The sequence below is a fragment of the Pteropus vampyrus genome, unplaced genomic scaffold, assembly GCF_000151845.1.
Source record: "Pteropus vampyrus isolate Shadow unplaced genomic scaffold, Pvam_2.0 Scaffold37, whole genome shotgun sequence".
In the NCBI taxonomy this organism is placed as follows: domain Eukaryota; kingdom Metazoa; phylum Chordata; class Mammalia; order Chiroptera; family Pteropodidae; genus Pteropus; species Pteropus vampyrus.
The window spans coordinates 3280290-3289584 of NW_011888818.1; the positions used below are offsets into that span (position 1 = coordinate 3280290).

Below are 9295 nucleotides of genomic sequence, written 5' to 3' on the forward strand. Positions count from 1 at the left end.
CTATATCCTCCAAGTAGTTGACATGGGAGCTCTGAATGTGGAGAATGAGAGGAGGAGAAGAGTACTCTGATAATATTTAGAATCAAGATTTAGACAGATAAAAGGAAAACCAGAAAACGAAGACTTTAAACTGTACCCTGCACAAGTTAAATATAAACCCAGCTATTCATTCCACCCTTTACTCCCTATAATCAATAATTTTTCATAGAAACTAAAAAAAAAATAATAATAATTAGATCAAAACAAGTATATAATAGAACTGAATATTGTTGCATAGTCTTCATAATAAAATGTTCATGCGCTGTGCAAAATGACTTATTTAACTTAAGCAATAGTCTACAGGACTAAGTTACTGTACATAAAATAAGCAATACCTGTAACTGGGCTAGAAATTGGATAAGTGTACACTATTAGAACAAAATTTTTGAATATAATTATTAAGATAGAATGAAAGTAGAGCTAGTTGGAGGGGATGTGAGCTATCCACGAGCCAATATATATAAAGAAATGAGAGGATACTTTACCAGAAATGCAAAAAGTAGCCTCCAATTTAGAGTAGCAAAGATTTAGATGACTAAGCAAGCTATGCTTGGATGCAGAATATTTACAAAGTCCCATTTGCTGCAGAAGCTGGGTTGAATAAATTTGAAAGCACTACTATAATTGGCTTCCAGGGGCAGCTATCATACCATTCAAAGAAGGGTTTTTGTGTTACTGTGAACATTGGACTTTTCACCACTAAGTTGGGAAGAAAATGTTTTATAGAGTAATGAAGTTCCTATTGCACCACTTACTCTTTCAATATTCTTATTCCAATGCATAGTGCAAATGGATTATATTTTAGATCAGGAGTTGACAAGCTTTTTCTGTAAAGACCTAAATAGTAACTATTTTCAACTTTGTGGACCATACAACCCAGTGCCTATTCCAAATAAACAACTCTGCTATTGTAGTGCAAAAGTAACCACAGACATTACACAAATAAATGGTGATGTTTGTGTTCCAATAAAACTACTTACAAGAATGAGTGGTAAGCAATTTTGACCTGCTTACAGGCCATACTTCACCGATTTATGATTTAGAGAAATAAAATCACAGAAAATACCAACTTTTCTTCTTGCCTCTGTCTGGGACTAAGTGTTTTAAACATGAGTCTTCAATATCTATAAACTAAAACTGTCTCAAATTCAAATCTTGAACAAAAAATAAAAATAAATTTAAAAAATGCATAAATAACAAGGCAAAACAAGATCTTGCTGTCCGAACAGACAGATATCAAATAGAAAAAAAACACTGAGAAATCAAAGTACATGTTATCCAGTTAAATAATGTCATTACAAGAAATAACCAATAATATATTATTCTATTTTAAGCAAGATTGATTAGAAGAATTCCACAACTAGATGTCATAACCAAATTTCTCAGGTTTACTGAAAATGAGCAGGAAAAAATCTATAATCATATAATCAGAAAAAAGAGATAAAGTTACTTACAGTAGTAAAGAAAATTAAATTAATGTCCAAATTTCCTACAACATTATGTCACAAAATATTAAAAAATATTTACAATGTTTTATAGAAACAAATTTATGAGTAAATTAAAAAATATAAGGTCATTTCATAATTTTTGTATGACAATAGTATGTATTTAAATTATGGAATGAGCTATAGCCAAAGTAGTATGCAAAGGTAATTTATAAAAATAAGATTTGTTAATATTCATCTAAAAGCATGGTAAAATAATTATTCAAATGATCCAATAAAACTAAAATAAAAAGTATTAAAGATGGATGAATTAGTTATTAGGAAAAATGTAGAAAGTAAATATGAGATCTGATTCTCTTATTGATAATAGAATTATAGAAATCTTTCAAAAGACTAAGCAAGAAAAATGAGACAACATTAATCTTAGAACACAACATTAATCTTAGAACCCAACATATGGGACTTTTTTCCCTCTTCTTGTGTCAACTGCAAGGATGCTTCCTCTCCTCCTAACTTTATAATGTGATAGATTAAAGTATATGTCTCTGAAAAACTAAAATGAAATACCCCTGGAGTATAAAATTTCCCTGCAATGAATCACTCATAGTATAAAATGACTAATTCATTATGTGTCTTCTCAACTGCTAGACTCATAATTTAAATTTATTACGTGATTAACTGTATTTCATCTTCATATGTTTTCTCAATTTTCTATTGTGTTATTTATATTTTTTCTTATCGATTTGTAGGAGTAATATATATTTAAGATGCTGATTCTTTGCCCATTTTATTTATAGCAAATGTCTTTTCCCAGATTGATAGTGATCCATTTATACCTTTTATGTCCAGAAGTTCTTATTAAAATGTCTTAGCATTTTCCTTGATGATTTTTGCTTTTGATGACTTTAAGAAATTTTTCTTTACTCAGAGGAAAAAATATTCATTTATATAGACTTTAGAAATATTCAGTTTTGCTTTATACATTTAAGTATTTATTCCATTGCAAACTGACAAATTATTTTTTTTACAACAAAGCACACCATTATGAAATGTCAAAATAACAATGAAGAGAAGGCTTAAACATATTTAGATAATAGTTGAAAAAAAAAAGACAACCATGTTACATAAAGGAAACTGCACTCAAAATAGCATCAGACTCCTCAATATCAATTCAGGTTACAAAAAGACTGTGGATCAATGCTTCAAAATTACTAGGAGAAATAATTTTCAATTAAGTATTTTTTTCCTCATCTAAACTATCAAATATGTGGTTATAATAAGAGAACTTTTAGACATGCAAGGACTAAAAAAGTGTATTGATCACATATTATTTTTTAGCATTCTGCTGGAGCATGTGCTTAATTTAGCAGGATGAAAGACTAAATTAAGAAAAAGAAAGAAATGGGATCCAGGGAACATATTATTCAATGCAAAGAAATACTAAGAAGTCCTAGGATCATCACCATCCACCAATCTTAGAAAGGAGGTAAATGAATGGCTGCGAGAGTATGATTTATATCAAAATCCAAAAACAGAAATTGTATTTTACATTCTTAACATTTAGAAAATATATATTCAAGATTTTGTTAGATTGATTGGAATATTTTGGTGTAATTACAAGTAAATATGTAGAAAGTTAAGCAAATTTCATTCTAAAAAGTAAGAATAATAAACTTATTTGTCAATAAGACATTGAAGAAGTCACGAATAAATAAAAAGGTATTCTGTGCTCATGGATTGTAAGAATTGATATTGTTGAAATGTTTATACCACCCAAAGCAATCTATAGATTTATTGCAATCTCTATTAAAATTATAATGACATTTTTCACAGAAATAGAATAATCTAAAAAATTGTATAAACCAAAGCAATCTTGGAAAAGAAGAACAAAGCTTCCTAATTTTAAATTATTTTACAAAACTATGGTAATCAAAATAGTATAGTATTGCCATAAAAACAGACATATAGATCAATGAAATAGAATAGAGATTACAGGAATAAATCCATGTATACATGATCAATTAATTTATGACAAAGGACTCTAGAATATTCAATGGGGAAAAGATACTAGTGCTAGGAAAATTAGACAGCCACATGCAAAACAATGAAAATGGACCACCCTCTTACATCATACACAAAAATCAACTCAAAATGGATTAAAGACTTGAACATAAGACCTGACACTATAAAATTTATAGAATAAAACATAGGGGGTAAGCTCCTTGACATTGGTCTTAGCAATTATTATTTTTTTTTGATTTGACACAAAAACAAAGGCAACAAATGCAAAAATAAACCAGTGGGACTACATCAAATAGAAAAGGTCTGTACAACAAAGGAAATTATCAACAAAATGAAAAGGCAACCTATAGGATGTGAAAAAATTTTGCAAATTATATATATGATAGAGTTAATATCCAAAATATATAAAGAACACATACAATTTAATAGTAAAAAATATTTGCAACAACATGAATGGCCCTCGAGGGCATTATGCTAACTAAGTAAGAGAGAGAAAGACAAATACTATATGTTCTCACCTATATATGTGAGAATAAAACACAAACTCACAGATATAGTGAACAGATTGGTGATTGTCAGAGGTGGGGTTGGAGGATGGGTAAAATGGACAAAAATGGTCAAAGTAATAAACTCAGTTATGAGATAAATAAGTCCTGAGGATGGAATTAACATAAAGCATGGTGACTATAGTTAACAATACTGTATGTATATTTGAAAGTTGCTAAAAGAGTAGATCTTAATAGTTCTCAGAAAAATTACAGAAAACAAATTGTAATTATGTATAATGATAAATCTATTGTGGTAATCATTTTATAATAGATACATATATCAAATTATTGTGTTCTATACCTAAAACTAATACAATGTTATTTATCTATTATATATTAATTTAAAAGGAAAAGAAATACTTGAGTAAGCAAATTCAGTGCCCACTCTGCTCAACAAACAGCAGTGGTCTAGGGTTACATCAGACAATCATACTTACTATACATGATTAGGTTTATTGCCTATAAGAAAGGATTAAAGATAAACAACAACAGAACATAGGACAAGAGCCTGCCTATTCTTAGGCACACCTATTAAGTATGCCAAAGTGAGTTCATCTTTGGGAAGCATGTAGTCATGAGAGCCAGAATGGAGTGTGAGAGGACTCCATCATCTCTGGGAAACCAGTAATTGCGGGGTCCCATTAACATTTTTCTTTCCTTTCTTTTTTTTTTGACTGGACTCGTTCTAATATGTGGAATCAAGACTGTTTGTGGCTTAAGTCAACTATAAGATGATGTATTAATTAAGACTGAACAGAAAATTCTTGGATAAGTTTAGTTTTGCACTGAGAATTAGATTTCTCCCTGTTAAATACAATGTTTCATTCATTTGTTTTCTCAAGTTTTATTTATTATGATTGACATATAACAAAATGCACATTTTAAGGAAAAATCTAGTGTTTTGACATCTGTATATACCAGTGAAGAAATTATAAGCCCCATAGAGATAATAAACTCAATTGTGAATAACAAACTCAAAGATTTGTCATGTCTCTTTGGAATCCCTGGAAAACCATTGATATGCTTTTTGTCATTGTAGATTCTTTTGCATATTCAAAATTTTATATGCATGGAGTCATACAGAATGCATTTTTTTCTGGTTTCTTTCATTTAGCATAATGTTTTGAGATTCATCTATGTCATTATAAATATTAATAGTTCATTTTTATATTGCTGAGGAGAAATTTATTGTATGAATATATCATTAGTTTGTTCATTCACCTGTTAATGAACATTTGAGTCTCCAGTTTTTGACTATTTTAAATAGAGCTGCTGTGAACATTTGTATACAAATCTTTGTACAGAAAATTTCTTTTATTTATTTGATAAAATATGTAGGTGTGGAATGGCTGGATCATATGGTAGGAGAATAGATAACTTTTCAGAAAACAGCATATGAAACGTCTACATATTCTATATTCCTGCCAACATTTGGTGTGGTCAGTCTTTAATTTTAGACATTTTAATAACTATCTAATGGAATCTAGTTGTGGTTTTAACTAGCATTTCTCTAATGGAAAATGACATTGAATATCCTTTCATGTGCTTATTTTCCATCCTGCATCTTCTCTGATAAAGCATCTGTTCAATTTTTGGGGGGTCTAATTTTAAATGGCTTTTGTTTGTTTTCTTATTGAGATCTAAATGTTATTTATATGTTCTAGATGTAAATATTTTTATCCAATACATGATTTGCAAATATTTTCTCCCAGTCTGTGGCTTGTTTGTCATTCTACTAATAGTGTCTTTTGAAGAACAGAATTTCTTATTTTGAAGAAGTCCAGTTTATCAATTTGTTCCTTAGTGGATTGAGCTTTTGGTATTACATCTAAGAAATCTTTACTTAACTCAAGTTTACAACAATTTTCTATATTTTCTTCAACAAGTTTATAGTTTTAGGTTTTATATTTGCATCTCTGATCCATTTTGAATTACTTTTTGTATATCATTTGAAGTACAAATAGAAGCTCATTTTTTGCTTATGAATATCTCATTGTTCCAGCACCATTTATCGAAAAGATGTTTCATTTTCTACTGAATTGCCTTTGAATCTTTATTTAAAACTAATTAATCATGTCTGTGTTTATCTATTTCTGCTCTACCAACTATTTTTATAAGCTGGGATTTAAAACCAGAGGATCTTGTTTAATGTAACTTTTTAATTAATCTTGAAATGAGGTAATATACATCATAAAATTTACTCTTTTTTGCAGTTATTTGGCTAGTCTACATTTTAAAAATTCAATATGAATATTAGAATCAGCTTGTCAATTTCCACAAAATATTTTTTACATTAAATTTATAGATAAATTTGGGGACACTTAACATCTTAACAATAAAGATTATTATACCTGTGAAACTTTGTGTATTTTTATAATTCACATCACAAATCAAACAGCATAGGAAAGAGCAGTCACTAGTTTACTGAGTGACTCTGAAGAATAATGCAATCCTATTTTACAATATTAAATGCAACTCTTCTGGTAAGACATTTATCTCTGTGGCATACTTATGCTAATGAATTTCTTGGAATTTATGATAAAATGCATAAACATATATATTAGAGAAATTCTAAGTATTTCATTTTGCTTCAAGATAACCTTCTAAATAAAAATAAGGATGTAGGCTCCGTTTTCAGGCCATTGTATTTGAAACTTGAATTTTTAGCATAATTCTCAGTGACTCAAAGTGATTCCAAAGATCTATCCATTGATATTCTTAAATGGATCTTTTCAAGCTGGTAGAAGGTTTAAAATGCATTGAAATATTTTGTATGTGGGGAAATCACCGTTATTTGCCCAAGCTTTTACTCCGATTACAATCATTCTGAAAGCGTTGACAATTTGTAGCATGTAAAGTTATCAGGCTCTATTAGGTAGTGGTCTATCAAAAAAGTTTTACCTGATGATAATTTTTCAAAACTCTTTTCAGTGGTAACTGAGATTTTGATTTGTGTGTTGCCTAAAAGAGGTTGTATACTAAATATAAATGATTAATTAAAATGTTTACTTTGGGAAAAGTTCTGTTTGAGGTAACTAAATAAAGACTTCTGGCCCAGGGAGAATCTCAGGGAATCCTTATTTTCTCTAGCCTCCTTCAGTAGTAGAAACCCAGAACTGGGGGGAGCAGGGTCATTGAATGAAAGCAGACCTCTTGCAGCTAGAGGTCTGATACAGAATACCATTCGAGTTGTGTTGCAACAGATTTTATTGAGCTCCTGGCTTTTGGGAACATTATATATGTAACCCAGACACTGACTGAGCCCCTGATACATTTGACAGAGCCCCTAAAATTGTTTAGCTTTGGCCTGCATCTCCTATCTTTTAAGCCTAGCTTCTGTTTTCAATGGACTATTTATCGAGGACTAATTTATCCCAGCTTTCCTAACTCAGCATTTCCATTGATTCCCTCCAGTTTCAAACTTAAACCTGTATTAATTTGCTCTGGCTGCTATAACAAAAATACCACAAATTGGCTGGTTAAACAACAGAAATAATAATATCTCTTCTTCTTCTTATAAAGCCGCTAATCCCATCATGAGGACCCCACAATTACGAACTCATTTAACACAAATTTCTTTTGGGGCACAGTAACAGCACATTGGAGGTTAGAGCTTCAATAATTAATTTCAAGCAAAACCTTTCGGATATGATTGTTGTAATACATGAAGGCTACCTTTGCCTTATCTCCTCACACACCTGACAGTGGCAGGCATACTGGCGCTTTAAGTGCTCTCCGTCTGTTCCAGAAATACCAGGCATCTACTTTTTTCTACTTAGAGAAGAAGATACATTCAAATGGTATACCATGAGTCTACCACCATGCTACCCTGAACAAGCTTGATCTCATCTGATCTCGGAAGCTAAGCAGAGTCGGGCCTGGTTAGTACTTGGATGGGAGACCACCTAGGAAGACCAGGTGCTGTAGGCATAAAAAATTAAAAAAAAAAAATAAGGGATTGTAAACTGACAAGGTCCTTGCAATCTGTGAGGTCAACCAAGGGTTGCCTCACCTAAAAAAAAAAACAAACAAACGGTATACCATGAGTGTCACTGCAGTGCATTTGAGATAACATCTATATGTCCTAAATGCCATATCACAAATAATTAAACAAAAAACATTCTAGAATTAGTAGTAGCAAATTGATCCAGTCCCTTTAAAATTAAGAACTTATTAACACTGTTTATTTTCCCACTTGATTGCTACCATTACATAATTTAGTTGCAAAAGATACAAAGAACTGTTTCTAATAAAGGGTACCATGAGAAATTTTCATTAGTATCAAAGAATGTTATTTTTCATTACCCCCAGGATTGGGAATAATTTATTATCCAAAAAGCAGACATTTTTATTCAGAGCTATGAAATGCTTCATGTCTTCAAACACTAACAATTACGTGATTCAAGTAGAAATTCCTCTATGATGGGGTGGGAACTTTTCTGGTTTTCATTTCTTACTGGGCTCTATAATTTTACAAATCCTACTTATACATTTCTACCCTTCTGTTTTTCAGATTGGAAATTTCCTTTGCATGTAACCCAAAGGAACTTGTTTCTCTCTGATCTACTTTGTTCTCTTTAGTTAGATAATATAGAATAGTGGTTATGAGCACAGACTCAGAATGTCTGAGTGTGAGCCAGCTGTCACCACCTAACCAGTGTCTAGTTTAACTTACCTGTTGAAATAGGAATATTAAAAAGTACCTCATGGCACTGTTGTAAAGATTAAATGAGCTATAACATGTAAAGTGCTTAGAATAGTTGTTGCTATGAAGTGAACAATTTATAAACATTAGCTATTATTTTTACTGATAACATTACTTCCTGGCTTTCTACAGGTGAGAAAAATACTGTTATTACACCTTGTTGCTGAAACTTTTATTACTTTTACTGAAAAGTCACAAATAAGAACTATCATCCCTAAGAATTGACTTTAAATAATTACTTATATATTGCATATATGTGTTTTGGTAAATTTTACAAGTCAGGTCAGGAGACAAATATTTTAGCCCTTAGCATTGCTGTGGAAGAGCAAACTGAAATCTCAATCATGTGTCTGGTATTTCATAAACATTAGTTCATTTAACCCTCAAAGCATATCTCTGGATTAATATCACTGTGCACATTTCACATATGAATGAATTAAAATAACCTTTAGGTTATACGAATTAGTGTGAAACAGTAACCAAAGCTATTTTTTTTTTTTTCTGAATTGCTCTACCATAAAAATCGTGTGCTAAGA

General features: G+C 30.7%; 1 pseudogene; it reads left to right on the top strand.

Moving 5' to 3' along the window:
• The first annotated feature begins 7865 nt into the window (after nucleotides 1–7865).
• LOC111738394 lies at nucleotides 7866–7984 on the top strand (annotated as a pseudogene).
• The last annotated feature ends 1311 nt before the right edge of the window (nucleotides 7985–9295 follow it).